Genomic DNA, 22,552 nt, shown 5'->3' on the forward strand with positions numbered 1-22,552 from the left:
TGACCCAAGCCAAAGGCGGATGCTTAATCGACTAAGCCACCCAGGCGCCCCCCAACACTTGTTATTTTTTGTTTTTCTGATGATAGCCCATCCTAATGAGGGGTATCTCATTTGGTTTTGATTTGCATTTCTCTAATGATTAGTGATATTGAACATCTTTTCATATGCTTATGGACTATTTGTATATCTTCTTTAGAGAAATGTTTACTTAAGGCCTTTGCCTATTTTTTTAAATTGTGTTGTTTGGGGCTTTTTTGGTGTTGAGTTCTAGGAGTTCTTAAAATGTTTTAATTATTAACCCCTTATCTGATATATGATTTTCAAATATTTTCTACCATTCTGTGAATTGCCTTTTGATTCTGTGGATTGTGTTGTTTGCTCAGAATTTTTAAATTTGATGTCGTCCAGAAGTTCCAGGTGTCATATCCAAGAAATCATTGCCTAGTGCAATATCATGAAGCTTCCCTCTATGTTCTTCTTAGAGTTTTACAGTTGTATGTTTTACATTTAATTGTTTGATCCATTTTGAGTGAATTCCTATATATAGTGTAAGTGTTCAACTTCATTCTTTTGCATGTGAACATGTAGTTCTCCCAGCACCATCTGTTAAAAAGACTATCCTTTCCCTTGAATGATCTACCATTGTTTAAAATCATTTCAATAAGGGGCACCTGGGTGGCACAGTCTGTTAAGCGCCTGACTCTTGGTTTCAGGCTTAGGTCATGATCTGCTTGGGATTCTCTCTCTCCCTCTACCCCTCTCGCTCATGCTTGCTGTCTCTCTAAAATAAATAAATCTTGAAGAAAACAGTTGACCATATATGTAATTTATATAAATATATGTAATTTTTTTACTATATGTGCTCTTCTCTTCTATATGTCTGTCTTTATGCCAGTACCATACTGTGGCTTTGTGGTCAGTTTTGAAATCAGGAAGATGAGATCTCTGATTTTGATTTCCGTTTTAAGATTGTTTTGGCTACTCAAGGTCCTTTGAGTTTCAGTATGAATTTTAGAATGGATTTTTCTATATCTGCCAAAAATGCCTTTGGGATTTTGATAGGGATTGTACAGAATCTTCAGATAACATTGAGTGGTATTGTCATCTTAACAATATTAAGTATTCCAATCCATGTACACAGGATGTCTTTCTATTGATTTGTGTCCTCTTTAATTTTTTTTTTTAGTAATGTTTTATAGTTTTTAGTGTGCAAGTCTTTCACTTCATTGGCTAAGTTTATTCCTAAGTTAAATATTTATCATATGTTTTTAATGTAAGTCTCTATTTCTTCTCAATGCTGTCAGTTTAGAAAGATATTCTATGTAAGTTGCTTTTTATTAAACTCATAAATATTTCCTTATGTCTCTTTTATTTATAAGCAAGATGCCATGTCAATGTTTATTTTATTCTTAACTTCATCATGTTGCAACTATCACCCATGTTGTAATGTTGGTCATCCTAATAATTCTTAAGGATAAATAAGTTATTAAAATTTAAAAATGTGTAAATGTTGAGCTGATTTTTAATAAAATAAACCACATTTTTGGACTGCTATAGCTTAACATCAAACTAAGAGAAAATAAATTATTTTATAAATCATATACAGTGACAAAGGAAGTAAATCTCCATTCTGATTATTGCTATTAAAAATATATTTTGAATGATAAAAATAATTTTGCTATACATTCAGATTTTTAACATTAAAATTAAGTTGTAACTTGGGAAAAATAGTTTTTTACAATAAAGCTTGCAGAGAACCATGAGTTTAACAGCAACATAATTAAAAAGCCAATTTCTGTGTAGGCCTATATCACAACTATGTAATGAAAATCAAATGCAACAGTTTCCCACAACTTAGTTTTTGCATCATTAATTAAAGAGAATAAGAAAATGAGTTGTTGGAGAGTTTTTTAGTATATTTCTCCAAAAGTTGGTAAGATGGTTTCAAGGTCTTTTTTTTTTTTTTTTTTTTTTAAAGATAGTAAGGGTCTCTTAACTATAGAGAACAAACTGATGGTTACCAGAAGGAGGTGGTTGGGGGGATGGGTGAAATAGGTGATGGGGATTAAGGAGTGCACTTACTGTGATGAGCACTGGGTGACGTGTGGAAGTGTTGAACCATTATATTGTACAGCTGAAACTGATATCACACTGTATGCTAACTGAAATTTAAATGGAAACTTAAAAAAAAGATAGTGAGGGATTAGAAAGGAGGAGAAGAGGGGAGAAATGAAGCAAGCAACAGGTCAGAAAGCAGCAAAAGGAATAGAAAAATATAGAAGAGTGAATGAAGAGGAGAATAAAAAATAGGAAGAAAAACAGTAAAAGTGAGAAGTGGAAAATACAAATGAAAATATCAGGAAAAAAATGACAAGAGAATTGAGATGGACAGTATTCGCCACAAACTTAAAATATATAAATCTACATAAATGTATGGAAAGTGAAAAGCAAGCATAAATTGTTAAGGAAGGAAGGGAGAGAGGGAGGGAGAAAGAAAAGGAGAGAGTCCAGGAGAGGAGAGGGGAGCAGTGGGAAGGGAAGGGGAGAGGAATTTCCAAAAGGGAATATATATTTTACAGGAAAATTGACTTTATTGAGATGGTCACCAAATCATCACATAAGAGACAAAGCTTACCTCAAAGAACAAAATTAACACTGTGAAGGAATTAGAATGGCTTCAAAGAGAAAATCATATTTAACAAAAATATTCCATATTTAGGAAATCCATATGAAGGAGATGTAGATAGTTCTAGTAAAAAAATTCTAGGTAAAAGGGGCAGCATGTGTAGAGGTTTTAGAAGTAAAATCCAACAATGTGGTTAGTCTTTTTTATTTTTTATTTATTTTTATTTTTTTAAAGATTTTATTTATTTATTCATGAGAGACAGAGGAGGAGAGAGAGAGAGGGAGAAGCAGAGGGAGCAGCAGGCTCCCAAGGAGCAGGGAGCCCTATGCGGGACTCGATCCCAGGACCCTGGGATCATGACCTGAGCCGAAGGCAGACGCTTAACCATCTGAGCCACCCAGGTGCCCGTGGTTAGTCTTTTTTATACTTAAGGTTTCAGTCTGGTTAGCACTGCAGTCAGATCTTGTTAGAGGAGGTCATCAAGAGGATGTGACTTCAGACCCATGAGTGGACCTGAGCAGCCCTTCTTCTGATTTTGGAATGTATATTATGCACACCATTTCCACAGTGGGAGCTGTTTTCAAAGACAGCCTTCAGAGACTGCTCAACCCAGTTAAAGCCTATATATTAACTTTTAAGCTTAGGGAAGGTGTGGAGATCTACTCATTTTGCAGCCACCCAAAACAAGCCTCCCATATAAGTTTGCTTGCTTATTAAACCTGCCACCTACCCATCTGGAGTGGCCTGCTTCTTCTGTCTCTCCATCTCCTTTGCCTATGGGGACCAGTTTCAGACTTCATCCCGGATGTTCCCAAGGTTTCAAACCAACACTTGCAGATCATTTTAAAGATTTGCACATTATTCTTCAGGTGATAATGAGTAAATAAATTGTCACAAGCAGGAGAATGATGTAACTATGCATACTTTAGATAGAATTGGCAGCTATATGAGAGGTTTTGATGTAGTAAATCACTTGAAACAGGGAAATGAAATAAAAGGTTCTTGCCATTATGTAGGTAAGAGATGGTGAAAGCTAGAAATAATACCATGGAAGCTAGAAATAACAAAAGATTTTAAAGAAGGTAGAATTAATAGATAATGATCTATTAGAAGATCTATTAGAAGAAGATTAATAGAGAATGATGTGGATATTAGAAGTAAAGTAAGAAGGCATAAATAGTATGACTGCTAAGTGTCTGGCTTGGCAAACTAGGTATGTGGTGATGCTTTTTAGCTGACTAGTGTGACATGAGGAGTGATCTTTCTGAAATGCAAATATGATTATTTCTCACCCTGATTTAAGAGCCCTCAATGACTCTATTCAAAGATAAAGTCCAAACTCCTTTATATAGCATGAATGACTCATTATCTCTCTGGACACATCTTTTTTTTATGCCCTTCATACCTCACTCTACACTTCAGCTATACTGAATTACTCTCACTTATCCAAATGTAATATGCATATTTCCCCTGGGGGCTTTGTTCCCAGTGCCTGGAAATATTCCTTATCCTTTTAACCAGGCTCTACTTAGCCTTTTCTTAACTGTTACTTCCTATAAGAAACAAGTCCTAATACCCCAAGAATACTTTAGGTATCTCTCATATATAGTTGCGTATGGTCCTGAATTTATCTTCAATATAGTGTTAATAAAATCGGCAGTTTCTAAGTGGAGATTTACATCTGAAATTCTTAAAGTATGTGCTTTGTTCACTACTGTAATTATTTATTATATTAACTGAGCTGCTCAATGCACATTTGTGCAAAGCAGTTGGATATTGATTCAATTGTCAGCTATTAGATATATTAACTTTTATCATTTTTCGTTTGCTTTATGTATCTTTAGCCACCATGGTCATTATAAAAATGGCAATTGAGAGGGGCGCCTGGGTGGCTCAGTTGGTTAAGCGACTGCCTTCGGCTCAGGTCATGGTCCTGGAGTTCCGGGATCGGGTCCCGCATTGGGCTCCCTGCTCAGCGGGGAGTCTGCTTCTCCCTCTGACCCTCCCTCCTCTCATGTGCTCTCTCTCTCTCTCTCATTCTCTCCCTCAAACAAATAAATAAAATATTTTAAAAAAATGGCAACTGAGAGTGATAAATAGCTTTCCTCCTTCCCTTTCTTCCTTCCTTCCTTTCTTTTTCTTTCATGGTCTTTGAAAATCTGTTAGATAACTATAATTCCCAACTAGGATACTGAAGCTACTTCTTTTGGACTCTTTTGTGTTTTTTTCCCCAGTGACAGCTACAGTGTTACCACTTCTGAAGAGGGAGAGAAGCTGGAGCATTTGTTCCAGTGTTTCCTTATGCCTCTCCTATTTCTTCTTCTCTCCACCCCCTGAATAAAGTGATCAGCTGCAGGATGGATGGAGGGAAAATGGAAAATTTGATTTACTTTTTCTTTTGGCTCTCAAGTCATCACATCAGATCATCTTTGCTTCCCTCACGATGTATACACCTAATTTTTGTCTTGGGGGCAACAATTTGTTTACACAAGAAATAACCGGACACAGCATTACAGAATGTCATGAGGAGAGTTATGGAAGGAAATACTGGGATTTTTTTTTAACAGCATTTAAAAAAAAGGTACATGAGCTTATGGATTATGAGGGTCTTAATTGTCCTTTCTGATAATGTAAAAGTTGTTTTATATAGAAAATCCAAGTAACAAAATGGAGCTGAAAATTTGATGACCCTCTGTGTTTTGTGTATTGCCAGCGCACCAAGTAAAGTGTACTGTCTAAAGTTCAGAACATTATTAAAATTCTGAAAGAACTATCTAATTCAGAAAAAAATATTATATCGCAACACATTATTCAACTGAAACAGAATTCAAAAATGGCTTGTTTTTATTTAGAAGGAGAATAATTTATGAAACATGGTTTAATTTGGAATATCTTATTTTCTTTAGGAGGATATTCAAAGAGTAAAATTTACTTCTGTGGTCACATATTAGGATTCTGTATCCCCTTTTCTATTTGTATATAACTTCTGAATTTTAACTTATATTGAAAAAGATGCATTTCTTTGTGGGACCACATTAAAAGAAATGATTGTTAATAAAAAATAATATTATTCATATTACGGTACTGGAATTTAAAACAAAACCTTCTACATATAATACAGTGAAGTAAAATGGCTTTAGGACCTAAAGAAGACATGTTCTATACATAAATGATCTTTAAAACTGCAAAAGGGATATGATTTAATATGTTAGCTGAAAACTTTAAATGTTTCTCTCAGATAGAAGTGTATATAGCAGGATAGTATGGATTCTAGACCGTAGTTTGAAGGAAGGCAATAGTGAAAATGAATTTCATGCCAGTAGACACTTAAAAACTAGATTTAGCAGCAGTCACATTAGCTTAGATAATGGGAGAATTTTTCTTCATTGAAAATGCTCTGTGTCGCTTAAGAAGAACTTACTGAGGCAGCCTGCCATCTAGCTTTTTCACAGAAAAACAGGCTTACAGACTGCAGATGAGAGAGTCTGGAGCAGAGACAATTTTAACTTAGCCATTCCTAATTTATCTCAAGCATTTTCAATTCATCTTCACTGCTCTATGCACACAGGAACACCAGATTGCCATCCCTGGGGAACAGAATGCAACCAGGGATCTGGAGAGCTGTCACATTCCAAGAAATATTTAAATTGTGCTGATTTTCTTCTGGAGAACTGAGCCCAGGGAATGAAACTCTCCATCAAGTCATAGCTTTGCGGGCAATAGATCAGAGGATATTGCCAGTTTTCTAATGGATTATTGTTATCGGGCAGGTTTTCTCTGAAGGTACGTATTTTCTCAATTCATTACCCTCTCCTATTTATCAGGTAATGATCTAATAAGCTGGAGATCCAAACCGGTAAAAAAGAGAAAGATGTTAAGTAGTCAGTATTGACTAAAGAATGACACTTTATTGCTGCTTGTTTATAGGTGAATAATCCGACTCCTTTAGTGAAGATTAGTAGGGTATAGTTTGAATTGCATTGTCAGCAAAAACAGGCAAAACCAAAACAAAACCGTGCTGCAGGCTGCATTATCATAAGTTCATATTAATTCTCTTGAGGATTTTTTTGTAGCTGCAGCGTATAATGAAGGGAAATACATACTTTGGAAACTCAGTTAACCTTATATATCTTAAAAAAATATTTTTACATGATCATGATGTTTCCTCATTATATTCTCAAACTTTATCTCAAATGCTGCTGTTAATTTTGGTGCCATTGATATTTACGGTATATAAATATATGAATGATAAAAGTATTCAATTTAAAGAAACTCCGGTGGGAGTCTTCATAAGAATATTATATCGATGTACTTTTCTGGCTTTATAGGTCTTTATTTTTAAGTTTGAAAGAATCTTCCTAAAATTAATTGCCACATTTTTAGTAAAACATGCTTACCATAAAAATTTGTTATTCAACTTTGTTCTGTGAAGTGAACAACCCCAATATATTTATGAAGTACACAAAACTGTTTAGCAAAGTAAAATGTGAAAAGCTGGCAAACTTCTGAATATTAACTGAATTAATAAAAATGGAAAAAGCCTTATCCTACCCTGAAATCTAGCTTATTATACCTATGATATATTAGAACAGGAAGAGGGGTGACTACTGTGCCTGTTTCCTAAAAGTTAAAGGTATGTGTGTAGGGGGGTGTTTTGTGTCAGCAAGTGAGTAGGAGTGTAGGATAGAAAGCAAGCATATAGTAATCACAGAGAGTTTAGGAAAACTGAAGAAATATTTTAAAATATGATATTAGGGCTCTTGATGTTTTTAAGTGTTTTGTTATTGTGTGAATAGGCTCAGTGAACCCTACCATGGCATTGATATTCTTCCATGTTAAAAATGACTATCAGAATAGGTAGAATAGCAGGTGTGTTTGACCCGGAGCGGGTATACCTGCTGCTGTATTTGGACTGGAACACAGAGTTTGTGGACCCATCAGTGGGTTAATCACAGGCTCGGGAGAGGAAATGGTGGCTCAGCTTCACGAAAGCACTTGTTAAATGTGTTTTCATTTCTTTTGAGCATTTGAGAGACTATTAGAAGAATGAAGGAGAGGGAGAAGAAGGATTGAGTCACCCAAATAGTTACTCGGAGTTTATTTTCTTTTATCCCAGAGGGATTGTAAAAGGCAAAAAATGAAAAAAAAGATGAAAGAGAATAGGGACCCCAAAGAGTACTTCTAAGTGCTTCTTTTTTTCATGAATCTTATAAGAATTGAGGAACAGGGGCTTAAATTAAGGTTTCCCTATGGATTCCTCCATTTGGCAATCTTTCTCTCCTTTATGGAATATTTTCCCTCCACTCACTTAAGGAAAAACAAAAAGTGAGCTTGCTCCCAGTCTGGTTTCTTCCCCAGTAACTTGCAGCTCTAATTTAAATCTACAGAAGTATGCTCTCTGAAACTACATATACTCCTGAGTGTCTCAGAGTTTTATAATTCACTGCCTTATGAATGTCAAAGCTAAAGTGATTTAACATCATTTATTTATTTATTCCAGCATAAGGAAGATATAACAACAGCTTAGTAATATATCCTTTAATTTCTATTTTGGATGTTAGATGAATAGAACAAATATAAAAATCAGGAGGGGCAGTTTTAATTGTCAAATTGCAATAAAAATTTTTATTGCTCTGACCTCTTATTAACCTTTTCTACCATATCATTCTAGTGTCTCTTGCCTCCCTATAGGGTTCATTCACTTACCCAGCTATCTAAATCTGCTCAGCTTCCAGGTCTAGTGCTAAAACTTGTTTTACTTCATCTACTGGTGAGTTCATTGCAAAAATATTACTATAATTTCATTTTATTAGTTGTTCTTAAATATTTAATATTTATTGAGTGCCCATGATCTGTTTGGTGTTTCAAAGCAAGATGTAGGAAGAAAGTACGTAATGGTATTTTCTCTTAAATCAGCCAGTTTATTAATATTTCAGGACTTCTAATTGGTGTCCACAGTGGAAGGCAATTAAGGCTGGCTTTTTAGCGGCTGCTTATGCACATGTAAGACATGAAATATCCTGTATTCAGTCAATGATTTGCGTTCAACTTTACTGTGGATCCCAGACTTATCATCCAATTGTATTCAAATACTCTCTTCACTCTACTCCATAGGTCAAAATGTCATCATAGGCAGAACATTGGATTGAGGACAAGGAAAACTAGATTTAAATGTGTTAAGCAAATTTGTGTAAGTTAATTGGTCTCCCACATACCTCTCTCCTATTAGGTGTATAATAGAGATAATGGTATCTACTTTTTGGATTTTTGTAGGTAGTAGAGATCACACACATTAACTAACAAACACATAGTGCATGCACAACATACGTTTGATAAACAGTATTATTTCCGAATGCATTGTATCATAGAGTCTCACATACAGAATGTACCAACTGAAACCACCTTGACTCATCTTTCTTTAGTGCTGCATGTGTGTATATGAATGTGTGTGTATGTGTATATGTGTATTATCATAGATCCATTGTTTAAAGGTCTTAGTGATAAAAATAATCTATTGATCATGTAGTTATTGCCCAGCACTGGAGTACTCTATAGAAGTACTCTATACATAGATAAAATTAAAAATTAAGATTAACTTGAGAAATAGGTCAGCATAATCTCTATGGCTATCAAACAGCTAAATTTTCAACCATACCTTACCAGAGAAAGCAGATAGAACCATATCTCATATTCCCATTTTTCCCTTCTCCCAAAAGATATGGAAATAGAAGACAAGCCAGTAAATTCTCTTGCTCATTTTGTTGCTCCCTTTGCCCTTTTTGTTTGCATTTTATTTTGCTCCAGTGGCTTGTCTAGTGAGATGGCCTCAAATTCTAACTGCATAGAGTAGTTTAAGCATACAGACCATCCCCTCAAGGAACAAAGCAAATATATGAATACTTTTATTAAAACAAAAGACAGTTTTTGCTTTGGAAAAATGCTAAACATTTTTTAATGAGGGTGAAACTGTTAAATATGAATGTTCAATCCAGCCAGATGTTGACCTTAACTGTGAGTTTGAATCTTTACAAAAATAGTATGCAAATCCAAGCTAGAAACTGCTTTCTTTAGGTCACAAGACTGGTGAAAAATTCTGAGTCTGAATTTCTCAGATACATTTCATATTGAGTTAATAAGCATATACAGAAAACCTACTTTAATATTGTGAGTTATACTGGGAAGTAAATTAAGCATCATACATGTCTTTCATGTATCTTTTATTGGAATTTGGAAACAGATGTACAAATGTCCTCTTTATAAAAGGGAACCACCCAGTAATTATTTTGAAAGTGTGTTATAGGAAATTATCTTGTACATTATGACTAGATCAAAACGTGGACACAAAAGCAATTACCTGCTGAAAAGCTTTTCTTTCTTTTCATTTCTTTTCTCTTTTCTTTTCTTTGCTTTTGAGTCCATATCTGTCATCAGTGCCAATCCTGTCTTAAAATCAATGAATTGACCTATCACCAACAAAGTGAAGTTTTAAGCATCTGACTTCATTCTCTACAAGACCCTTGAATTTCTTGTTCTATTGCTGTTTGATTCCAAACTTTGGATATTTTGACTCAGTACCTAAGGAGATTAGAACCTGTGTTCTAATTCCAACTCAGTTTCTAATCTATAAATGTGTGTGGGAGGGTAATAATAATATTCATATGTGTGAAATGAGTGACAAAACATCATAAAATCATACTATAGGGGCTTGTTGAGGTAAATACTAAAAAGTGGTACTGAGTGTTGGTATAGCTCTCACAACATCTCCATCTTCAGGCCTGTCCCTGATACTGGGCTTCCTGTTATTCAGTGTGATTATCTGACCCTCTTTGGGGGACCCAGATATGTGTTCACCTACATTCTTCTCTGCCTGTGGCTTCCTCTTATTTTCATTAAGTCAGCCCTGCCCCTTTGACCTCACCTTTAAACAGCTTAGCTACGAATTCCTTGAGGTGTTTTTCCCTCAGCATATCTTAATGGGAAAAACAGATCTCTCAGAGCTTAGTGAGTCTCTCCTTGTGTCTCCATTTGTATTGACAAACACATATTAAAGGAGACACAAAGATACTGTTTCACATGTCGTGTATAACCTCCTCAGGCTTCCAGAACGCAGGGTAGTAAACTTTTTCTGTGAACGGCCAGCTAATAAAAGTTAGGGGCTGAACTGTCTCTCTGTAAAATTCATATGCTAAAGTTCTAACTCCTAGTACCTCACAATGTGAGTTTATTTGAATACAGTGTTTCTTAAAGAAGTGATTAAATTAAAATGAGGTCATTAAGGTAAATCCTAACCCAGTATGACTGATGTCCTTAGAAGAAGAGGAAACAGACACACACGTATAGAGAGACACCAGGAAAAGGCAGCTATCTATTAAGCCAAGAACTAGGCCTCAAAAGAAACCAACTTTCCTGATACTTTGATCTCAGCTTCTAGCCTCCAGAATTGTGAGGAAAAAAAATTCTGTTGTTTATACCACCCAGTCTGTGGTACTTTGTTCCAAAAGCCCTAGAAAACCAATAGAGTAAACATTTTAGATTTTGGGGCCCCATTAGCTCTCTGTCACATATTCCTCCTCATTCTTCCCTCTTTGTCCTTATTCACCCTTTTAAAAATGTAAAACAAAAACAAGAAAACAAATGCTTTTAGGGGCCATATTTGGTCATGAGCATAGTTTTCCAAACTTTATTCTAGAAAAGAAAGATCTTCCAAAGTTTGGGCCAAATATAACCCTAAACTTCCATGTTCAAGATAGTCTACTTCGCAGATAACCACTGATTTTTAGCCTAAAAACATAACTTTATCCTTTTCTTCTGCCAAAATCCTTCCAAATTCCTCAATTTGATGTGGCTATCTATAGAGCATATTACTTTCACTCTTAATGGGCTCTTTAAAGCCCTAAAGTTAGGGGCGCCTGGGTGGCTCAGTTGGTTAAGCGACTGCCTTCGGCTCAGGTCATGATCGTGGAGTCCCGGGATCGAGTCCCGCATCGGGCTTCCTGCTCAGCAGGGAGTCTGCTTCTCCCTCTGACCCTCTTCCCTCTCGTGCTTTCTATCTCTCATTCTCTCTCTCTCTCTCAAATAAATAAATAAAATTTTTAAAAAAAAAATAAAGCCCTAAAGTTAGAATGGCATCTGATAAATATTAATAATATTTTGCATTTGTCGAGTACATTCTGTGTGCTAAAGACTATTCTAAACACAACATATATTTTCTCATGTTAATCCTACCAATAGCCTTGCAAGGTAGCTGCTGTTATAATCATTTCTCTGATGTGGAAATCCAGACAGAGATAAAGCAATTGCCTGTGGTTATTTAGCATAAGTAGCTTAGTGGTTAATCAAGGTTTGGGTAGAGAATCTTCAGCTCAGAGTCTTGCATTTAACCACTATATTGTAACGGCTCTCTGATCATGGCAGAGTTTTATGTTTACTGTAAGAACAGCTGTGAAAATGTTGAAAAATACATGTCAAACAGCAATTCAGGTGAAAGAGAAGGGAAATGATGCAGTGCTTATTTCAATCCCATATTTTTATGTGAATGTAGTAGGCATGATGGTTTTTTTAGTTAATTATGCGATTTCTGCTTGTCTTTTCTTATGGAATTCATGAATTATCTTTTAAAGACTTTTTTTGTCTTCAAAATATCATACGGTGAATGAGTATGGTTAAAGAGGTTAGGTTTATCAAAGGAAACCTAAAGAACAAAATGGTATAATTTTGAAGCTCACAGGAATTTCACATTTAATTTTGCATGTAAGTAAGTTAATGCTTAGTTTAATAATTCATATTATATGGGGAAACAATGAATAGCCAAACTGACTACTGGGTATAAATACTGTATTATTTCTAGTTATTTTCATGGAATCAACAGGTACTCAGTTTGAATGTGTTCAAAGGACGACCTGTTCAAATGAAAACTTTGCCAGGTGGCAATTCTGCTTTAATTCTAAGAAGCATATGTTGTGTGTTGTGTGAATTCCTGGATTGTCCTTTTTAATTTCATCAATACATCTGATATGCCTTCAGTATTTCTGTAGAACTGAATCATATTTTCTAGCTATATCTGAATTTGGTAGAACATCTTTGAAAAGAAAAATAGGCCACTACTACCATGCAGTGTAAGTACATTTGACCTACTTCATAAATTACTCTTCTGTCACTTCATTAGCACACAAAAATTCTTGTGATATTGTCCGATATCCACATCTAATATAAAAAATATAATCATCATAAAGTAGAAGGTTGTCTATCACCTGCCAAAATCTATCAAAGTAAAGCAGTTTTAATAGTTTCAGCTTTGAATTGTAATGTCTAGTAATTAAAATATATGCATGTGTATATGTAGAACCTTAACAAAGCACTATTAGTGCTTAGAAAATTATTGCAATGGGTCTTGTTATTTTAGGTTCTGTTAGGTCCCTGGACATTGTAGAGCAAAACCAAAGTAAACTTTCTTTGTTTATATTTATTGGGACAGTGGATAACTATGGGCATTCTATTGTTCTGGAATTTTTTGTCTTTAATATGAATTTATATTTACTCTCTCTAGATTTTTTTTAAGAAGTACCTGAGTAGCCATGTGAATCTGTGTGTGAAGGCATTTGTGTGCATGTCTGTGTGTGTCATGTCCATTTGTGTTTTTTTCCATGAATCACCCATGGGAGATTTGAAAGGCAGATCTTTAGTTCATAGGCAGGATATTGAGATTCATCTTCTGTCTTCACCAGCAAGTGGACCTTGAAATATATGGGAATTAGAGCATTAAAAACACCCTGGGTTGTCTTGCAATTCTCTTTCACCCTCCTCTTACTTAGTGTTATTCCTCACAAAATAACTTAAGCTTTAGAAAATGTTCTGCCAGGAATTTTTTTTTCGCCTTCAGATTATTCTTGGGGGGTAAAACATGGGAATATTTTAGGACAGGGAAAATCTTTATGAGAATTGGTGGAATTTACATGAAGGGATGAAGGTTTGCATTGCCAAAGAAGAAAATTATTTTTAGGTTGTCAACAGGGGTGGGAGTAGACTGGATCTCAAGAATAATGCTGAGAACTGGGATATTCCCATAAAAACAATTCTCTGAAGTGTTTAAGTTCTTATATATTCTCCTTTGACTCTGAGAACAGTTGTATTTGGCTTTAGTTACAACTCTCGTTTTCATTTTGAAACCCCTTCTAGCTATCTCCAAACCTTTGGTCAACACCCACATAGTTCATAGGGTAGAGTACAGACTAAATCTGGACTAAAGGAAATATTTTAATCTATACCTAGGTACACATAGAATCATAGACAGGAATGTACCTGCATACTGATATATACATAGACCAACAGATATGCAAGCAGGGGCAGGCTGACAAGTAAATGTGGAGAAAGATTGACAGATCGGAACTGACAATGGGGCAGGGATGGACGGACCAATACACAGGGACAGGCTAACTGACAACCAGCCAGAAACATACTAAGGGGGATGTGGATGAATAGGCAGACAGATAAGCACAGGCAAGCAGATTTAGACAACAGAGAAATTGATGAAGAGACAAGAAAAGGACAATGAGCCTCAGACCCATGCTCTAACATGGACAGGCAGATCTGGCCACTGATTGGCAGCCCAGCAGAGATATAAGCATAGACATGTATGTGTACATACACTACATAATAGAATTTTACTTAAACATTCATGAGGCAAAATCCAGCAATAAACCATTTTTATTGCTTATTAAAGGATCATTTCTAAGGTATATATTTCTGTACATTTTTGTTTTTTACTACATAGATATAGTAAAAAGAATCATGGATAAGTATGAAATACATGCTTTGTCATTCTTTTTAATTTTATCTAGTATTTCTGTCTTGAGATAAGAGAAACAAAAATAGTGAAGTTATTGTGAGGATGCTGTTGAAATATATTACCTTAAGGTTCTTTTTTCAAGCTCTTAATATAAGAGACAAGTCAGAATTCAGACAAGAGAATGATCAATTTTCTTTCTCCAGGAGAAGAAACAACAATTATAAAACAGACAAAAGAACAAACCACTTGTGCCTCGAAAACATTATTAATGTCAAAATAATTATTGCAGCCCTTAGTCTTTTGCTGTGGGTCACTGAAACCACTTCTAAGTTATAAATGCACTTGATATTTTTTGTTGCAATAAAATGAGAAAAGCAGGGGGAAAGTATAAGGCTCCTTTGATTGAATGGAATTTTAATGGCTTGAATGGACACATATCAAACTTTTAAAGTCTTATAGAAAATTTTGATATTACATTTATTTAACTGTTGATTTGAAATATTCAGCCCTTCAAAATGTTTTATAATTGTAAGAACTAGAGGATTAAAGGATGGCAAAGTTTAGTAGTTATTTAGGAGCTGGTTTTAGAGGCTTAGAAGGATATACAGACTGTATAATTAAATGCATGTTAAATTATCATTAGATAAATATTTTGCATATGGTACCTTGCTGGTACTTGTAACCACCTTTCATTTTCACTGGTGGGTGGGCATATTCAACCTCTTCTGAACTTCAAGTAATCTTTCATATATTTTATTTTTTTAACAATTTTCCCCATCTTTTTTTTTTTTAAGAATTTATTTACTTGAGAGAGAGAGAAAGCACACAAGCAGTAGGGAGGGGCAGAGGGAGAGGGACAAGCAGACTCCCTGCTGAGCAGGAAGCCAGAGGACTTGGGGCTTGATCCCAGGATCTCAGGATCATGATCTGCCAAAGGCAGAGAAGCTTAACCAACTGAGCCACCCAGGGGCCCTGTCTTTCATATTATTTTAAAACTACTCTTTTGCATCACGTTTGGTACTTTTACAAATTAACACCAACTGAAAATTGAGATTTGTGTTTTCCTTTGAGGTTACTTTCTTTGGCAGAGGGTATTTTCCTTTTTATTTTAATCTCTGGAAAGCATACATGCTTATATATTGAACATCCCCTTTAAACAGCTTTATTTGAGGTATAATTTGCATACCATAAAATTCACCAGTTCTAAGTGTATATTGTTCAGTGACTTTTAGCACATTTACTGTTTGTGCAACTCTCCCCACAACTGAATTTTAGAAACTTTCCATCATTGCAAAGAGAAATCTTGTGTCTATTTAGAGTCACTCTCATTTTTCATCCTGACTCAAGTCAAACACTAATCTACTTTCTGTCTCTCTATATTTGCCTTTTCTGGACATTTCATATAAATGTAATCACACAATATGTAGTCTTCTATGTCTGGCTTCTTTCATGGAGCATACTGTGTTTGAGGTTTATCCATGTTGTAGTACCTTTTCATTGCCAGTTAGTATATCATTCTTTGAACCTACCAAATTTTATTTCTCCATTAACTAGTAAATGTATGTATGGATTGTTTCTGAGTTTACTTTTTTTTTTTTTTTTTTTTTTTTTTTTCTTAAAGATTTTATTTATTTATTTGAGAGAGAGAATGGGAGATAGAGAGCAGGAGAGGAAGAGGGTCAGAGGGAGAAGCAGACTCCCTGCTCAGCAGGGAGCCCGATGCGGGACTCGATCCCAGGACTCCAGGATCATGACCTGAGCCGAAGGCAGTCGCTTAACCAACTGAGCCACTCAGGCGCCCTGAGTTTACTTTTTATAGTTGTTCACTCTTAAAGAGTGAAGATTGTGTTTATTTTTTCTAGACTGTATTCACAGAATGAGTATATGCTTGGAAACCAATGTTCAAATTAATTTACTCTATATTGAGGTTTGTAAAACTGCTTTTTTAAAACTAAGAATGAAGCAAAAAAGTTTGTTTATGGATGTGTATGTTAAGGTGATGCATAATGATGTATTCTATCCTGATAAGCTTAAGGTTACTTATAAATAATATAATACAAATATATTAAGTGTAAATAATCTTAAATATAAATAATTTTACTCACTTTACTATAAAACATATCTCTAAATAGAAATAAAATGACAGATACATAAAGTAGTTAATTTTTTGATTCCTGTTTAAAATAGAAAAAAGTTTTTGAAAAGTGTTGATGTTTTCTTATTGAATCAACTATTATGGAAATATAAAATCTGCAGATAATGAGCTTTATTGTGCCCTTTTTGTTTGTAACAGGCTTTCTACTTAAAATGCCTTTTTTCCTATTTCTAGAAATTTTCAATTCTTAATCTTACCTGCTTCTAGGAATTACCATATGAGAACTGTTGTATGTTTTGATATTTAGGGTTTGCTAACTTACTGAAAACAGTGTAGGTGTTAATTTTCAAATCATATGGTTGACTGGGGCCACCTATGAGTGAGCCTTTTTATCTCAATGGTTCCTATCTTTTTCTAAATTGACTGATATCCCAGACAGCTTGTAAACCTTTTTATGAGGTTTATACTTGATGATGATTTTTCTCCGTCATTTATTTGTGATTAACTGACATGGAACCTTGACAATATTCATATTCTTATTTCAAAATAGGTAACTTGGGTGTGAAGCAAATTTTGATTTTAAATGGATTTTTTTTCCCCTTCTACACACAGTATATCAGAAAATGAAACAGAATTTACTGCAGCACTTTCTCTTAGTTTAAGTGTGAGAAATGCACATCTTTCCAAGATACTTTTCTTCTGTGCATCTTTTCAGTATACATTCCTCTAGGTTTTATTACTATATTTTTTCTTATTTTTACTCAGCCTGGGTAGTTTCATCCAATGCTACATCTTCAGCTCCATCTAGGTCAATAACCCTTGTCATGACTTCTTTCCTTTGATCCTGACCTGGTAGTTTCAAGTTCAATATTTTTAAGATAAAACAAAAACAAACAAACACATATTCAAACACACATATGCAAGAAAATATAAAGGAGAAAATAGTGCCTACATTTTTAAAGAGAATTCAGATGGTTTCCCATTTTATAATGCACACTGTTGCACCAGGAATACAGAGAATTTGGATCTAATTAAATGCTCTGTTTTCCATCATTATTCTTACAGGTGCTATAAAACCAATCTAGTCCATTTTTGCTGCAAATGTGGCCCAGACTTTACTTGGTTCAACTGAGATTATTTTAGGAAAGGGTGCCATACTCAAGCAGTTTTCCTATAAACAAAATAAATGTCTGTATCTTCTAATTTATTACAGTAAAATATTGTAATTCTATAAATATCATTAAAATTTGCTGTGTCTATTATAATGTGAACTTCTTTTCTAAAAATTAAGTACCACACTCTGTTATTTTAGAAATATAGAGGATTAGTAACATAATTAAAGAGTTTCTTTATTTGACTTTAGAATCTTTCTTTTTGAAATAAAATAGTAATTGTATTGTGCTTATATTTTAGAAAAAAATAGACGTTGGCTAAAATTATAAAAACCACAATGTTAACATTTTACTTGAGGTTTGGCAGAACATCCACTCTTCCCACTCTATTTCAATTTAACTCAGTTGCTGATTCCCAGAAGCAATCTAGAAATGTTGTAATACATCAGCCTAAGGAAAACCACACATACACTCGTGAACTATCCCATTCTGACACATGCCCACCACCCACAAAACACTATGTCTGTTGGATTCTCTTCATTATGATACTTACATCTCCATGGATTAAAAATGTGATGAACTGTTTTGGGTAAAAAAAAAAATATTTTCTCTTTGCTTTTGCTACATAGACAACATTTAAACAGATTGAGGGCATGGACATATGAAGAAAACTTTGGGTATAATTTTTAAATTGAACTTGAATAAATATCTTAAATTACCACATGCATAATGGGACTGATACTTACAGTAGACTTCTGGAGTTCCTCAATTTCAGCCAATTTTTTTTTAATTGCCTGATTCTGCCCTGCATCCCACCAGATTAGTGTGGGATAACTATGACCTTACGACCTAAACTATAGTAATTAGATTCTCTTTCCCTGGAATCTAGAGTAGAGTTATAAGGAACTCTAATCAGTCTTAATTTGGTGTCTAAACTGGGTAGTCAAGTAGAGCAGGAATTTGGCAGCCATTACTGGGCTATGTGCAAATGGAACAGAGCAAGGCAGTCTGTAGAGAACAATACGGTGAAATAAAGCTCAGGGGGCGGGGGGCTGCTGGTGAGACACTCCACAGTTAAAGAGCTGGGAGGCAGACACAGTAATAGCCTGAGTAGCTTTTCTGGGTACTGGCTGCCCTTGCTTTCTGCTCTTGGATTCTGGGAATCATCCGGTACCCTGTATCATTCCAGTTGACCTGAAATAAGCTCTTAGCACTACTGCTAATCACACTAACCTGCTCATTACTGCAGTCTATTGCTCTTTCAGAAAATTATTTCAGCAGTTTTTTTTTTCTTAAACCTCTAACAGCTCTCATTTTCACTTGCTCGTTTTAATCAGAGGAAAATTTTCCATCTCCTCTTCAAATATATAAATATCTATTTATCTGCTTCAGCCAAGAGGCACTCTAGAATCACAATATAGGATGCTGGTCAAGAGATTAGTCTCTTGACTTGAGCCAGTGTTGATGTTTGAGACTCAGACCTACCACTTACTATAACGTATGTATTTTATTTTATATCTTTAAGTGTTCTGTGTCTCCTTGATTTATTAAGGGTCCAGAAATGTGAAATTAAATATCCACTACTAATGTGTTTCTTTTTCTCCTTGTATTTCCTATAGATTTGTTAATGCATGTTGAAACTCTTATTTGATATGTTGATATTCATAACTATTTTATCTGCAAATTATTTGTATCATTTAATATTATAAAGAGCCCTGATTTGTCACTGTGAATGCTTTTTGGCCTGAATTCATCCTTGTTTGTTATTGATAGAGTGAATTCTTTTTTTTTTTTATGTTTGAATTGCCTATGTCTCTGTACATTTTTAAAAATTTTTATGAATCACTTTGCTTCAGGTTTATCTCAAATACAACAAAGAATTAGGATCCTTTTGAAATCCATTGTGGAAATCTTTCTCTTTTAAGAATTTAGTTTAGTTAATTTAAATGTATTAATTTGAGAAATGTTTGTGAGTTCTATCTTTTTGATGTTAGGTATTATCAGAAAGGTGAAGAGTCAGCATATGTCCTACTTTCATTGCTCTTTCCTCTAACTTTGGTGCTTATGGCATTTCTGCATTAAGGCGTAAACAACACATATCTTCTATTCCTTCCCTGCAAACCTCATATTTACATGTACAGATAAACGTATAAGTGTTTTCACAGAACCCCACTCCACTCCTTTCCCAGAGGTTTTTATAATAGTCTTTTGGTCCGGTGGCATTCATTGTTTAGCACTTATATCAGAAACAGTTCATAGAAATATTTTTTGTATATTCACAATAATTTTATTATTTTTATTGAAAGATTATTTGACTCAATATAAACTCCTTGGATCATAGTTTCTTCTGTTGAGCATTTTATTAATCTGTTTTATTTTCACAAATAAAACTTTACATAAGAATTCCAAGATTAGCCTTTTTTCCTCTTAATCTCAATGTAAAGGATTTTTTTTTTTTTTTTGGTGTGACTCTGTGTATAGCATCTTTTATAGATTGTTGTGTTTAATATCAATTTACCAGAGTATACTTCAGTGTTGATAGTTTGGGGTGATTTTTCCCATTTAATATGAATATTCAAGCCCTTTGTATTATGAAATATTAGCTTTGCTCCAATATTTTTGTTCAATGGGAATGCACTTACACAAATATTGGTTCCTTTTATTTGTCTTTCACATCTACTATTTTCTCCATAATCCTTTTTCAGCTTTCAAAAATTTTACATTTCTTTTTCTTTATATTCCTTTTGATTTTTTTTCCTTATTTTTTATCTCTATCACTTTCTTCATAATCTTCTTTAACTCCCTTTTTAAAAACTTTATTTGTTTTTGCCCATTTTCTATCATGCATATCTTTTTGATAAGTTTTATCATTTTATTCCACTACTTTTCTAAGCCTTAAAGGGATCACATTATATCTCCTTCCATTGTCTTACCATTTCCTTTAAGATGGTAAAATTCTGGTTTGTACGTATACTCCCTTGATATATTTGTCTGTTAATTTTTACAATTCATAGAAAATGTTAGATTATCTACTCTGATGCAGTAATTTCATAGGGTGGTTTATCTGCCATTTTTTTTCTTGTTTTCTTTCTTTAATTTCCCTACATTATTTAAAGATTATTTTTTAGTATTTATTTATTTATTTTAGAGAGCACGAGCAGGAAGGACAGAAGGAGAAGGAGAGAGAATCTGAAGCAGACTCTGCTGAGCACGGAGCCCCATGCAGGGCTCAGTCTCAGGATTCTGAGATCACAACCTGAGCGACAAACCAAGAGGTGGAAGCTTAACCCACTGTGCCACCTAGGTGCCCCTAAATATTATTCTTTTTGTAGGTTATGTGTTTGTTGATTTTTGTTTACTTGTTTTCCTGAACCATTAATTGACAAGAAAGTCACGTAGGTGAGTGGCTAGGGCTGTATTTCAGGCTAGGTGGAGGTGTACTTACACCTAAGATTTTGAGCATGAGTGTATTTAGTGTTTACTCCTCCTGAGTCAGTAGGGATAGAAGAAAAGTTTCACCTCCTTTCAAACAGTCATGCAGATTGCTCTTTGCAAATATGACTTTTCAATGTGATTTCTTATCTGGAAAAACCTCTTTTGCTTCTTAGAATGGAGCTGATTCCAGACTTTCACCCACCCCTGACAGACACATACCCCCCACTCCTGCTTTGGCAAACATGAGATAGGTTTTTGACACCTGAATGTTTGCATTCATAGTTGAAAAGTGACTTGATTGGCTCTTTATGAAATTTCTGGCCTTGCAGTTTTCTTTTTACCTTCTGCTTCATATGCTGGCTTTTATATTCACTATATTTCAGAAGCATTTCTACTATTCTGTAGTTTGGGGAGTTAGCTATTGCCTAGTTTCACCAAAAATGGAAATTTTCTTCTTGATTTCTTGTCTCCCTTGTTGCTTCTGGACAATTTTTATGGGAAAAAATAAGGGGACGATATGCCAATTCTATTTCTCTGTACCTAAACTGAAATTTTCTTAAATCGTATTTTAGAAATATGTATCAGATCATGATCTACTCCTCAGAATTTTTTAGTGATTTCCTGTAACCCTTATCAAAAATGTCAAATCCTTAAAAGGGTCCACAAAATCATGTAATAATGTGGACTCAGGGATCTCTACTTTCACCTTCTGTCTTCCTTCCTTCTCCACCACACTGCTCTAGTCATGCAGACCTTCTTGCCATCACCTAATTATGCCAATCTCAGTTTTTTGCTTTTCTCATTCCAGACATTTGCACTTTCTGTTCCTTGTGTCTGCGATAATTTATATAAAAATATTTGCATAGACAATGCTCTCATTTCATTTAGGTCCCTGCTTAAAAATTTCTTCCTCAGAGATTCATTCAGACTTTATTATTAATATTATCTCATTAGTCTATTGCATTTTTTTTCATATTACTTAGAACTCTCTGGTACTACAGTGCTTGTTTTCATATTGCATTTTACTGTCCCCCTTACTGCAATATAAGCTCTATGAGGACAGTAATTTTTTTTATTCTTGTTACTGTTTGATCTCCACATCTAGAACAGTGTCTGACGTATAAAGATATATTATTTGTATGTTGGAATTAAGAAATATTGCTGAACTTTTCCTTAATGTTTTCTGTTGATTAAAATAGAATTCCTTCTGACATAATAAATAACTAGCAATTTATACTACCTGCTAAGTACTCTGCCAAGAGTGTTAAGGGTATTTATTTAATTTGCAAACAACTCTTGGGTTAAATACTATAATTATGTTTATTTTACAGATGAAGAAATTAGGGACTGAGAGGTTAAGTATTGCTTAAAAGTGATGGAAAATGATATAATTCAGTGCTGTGAGTCTTAACCAGTTTGTATTTCTCTCTCTATATATATATGGCTTACTTATTTAAGCATAACCTGCCCTTTGAAACTTTTACCTTTTTGCTCACAGT

The 22,552-nt window shown here is 34.4% G+C and overlaps 1 protein-coding gene across 1 annotated transcript in view; it reads left to right on the forward strand.

The window, feature by feature from the left end:
• MGAT4C (MGAT4 family member C) overlaps positions 1-22,552 on the forward strand; it is a 1,006,121-nt gene that overhangs the window by 243,805 nt on the left and 739,764 nt on the right. The window contains exons 6-7 of the mRNA XM_035721958.1: positions 6,195-6,409; positions 8,318-8,396. The gene's annotated coding sequence lies outside the window, so the exon portion shown is untranslated. The remainder of the gene's footprint in view (positions 1-6,194; positions 6,410-8,317; positions 8,397-22,552) is intronic.

This window comes from Zalophus californianus, chromosome 9 (genome assembly GCF_009762305.2).
Source record: "Zalophus californianus isolate mZalCal1 chromosome 9, mZalCal1.pri.v2, whole genome shotgun sequence".
NCBI lineage: Eukaryota > Metazoa > Chordata > Mammalia > Carnivora > Otariidae > Zalophus > Zalophus californianus.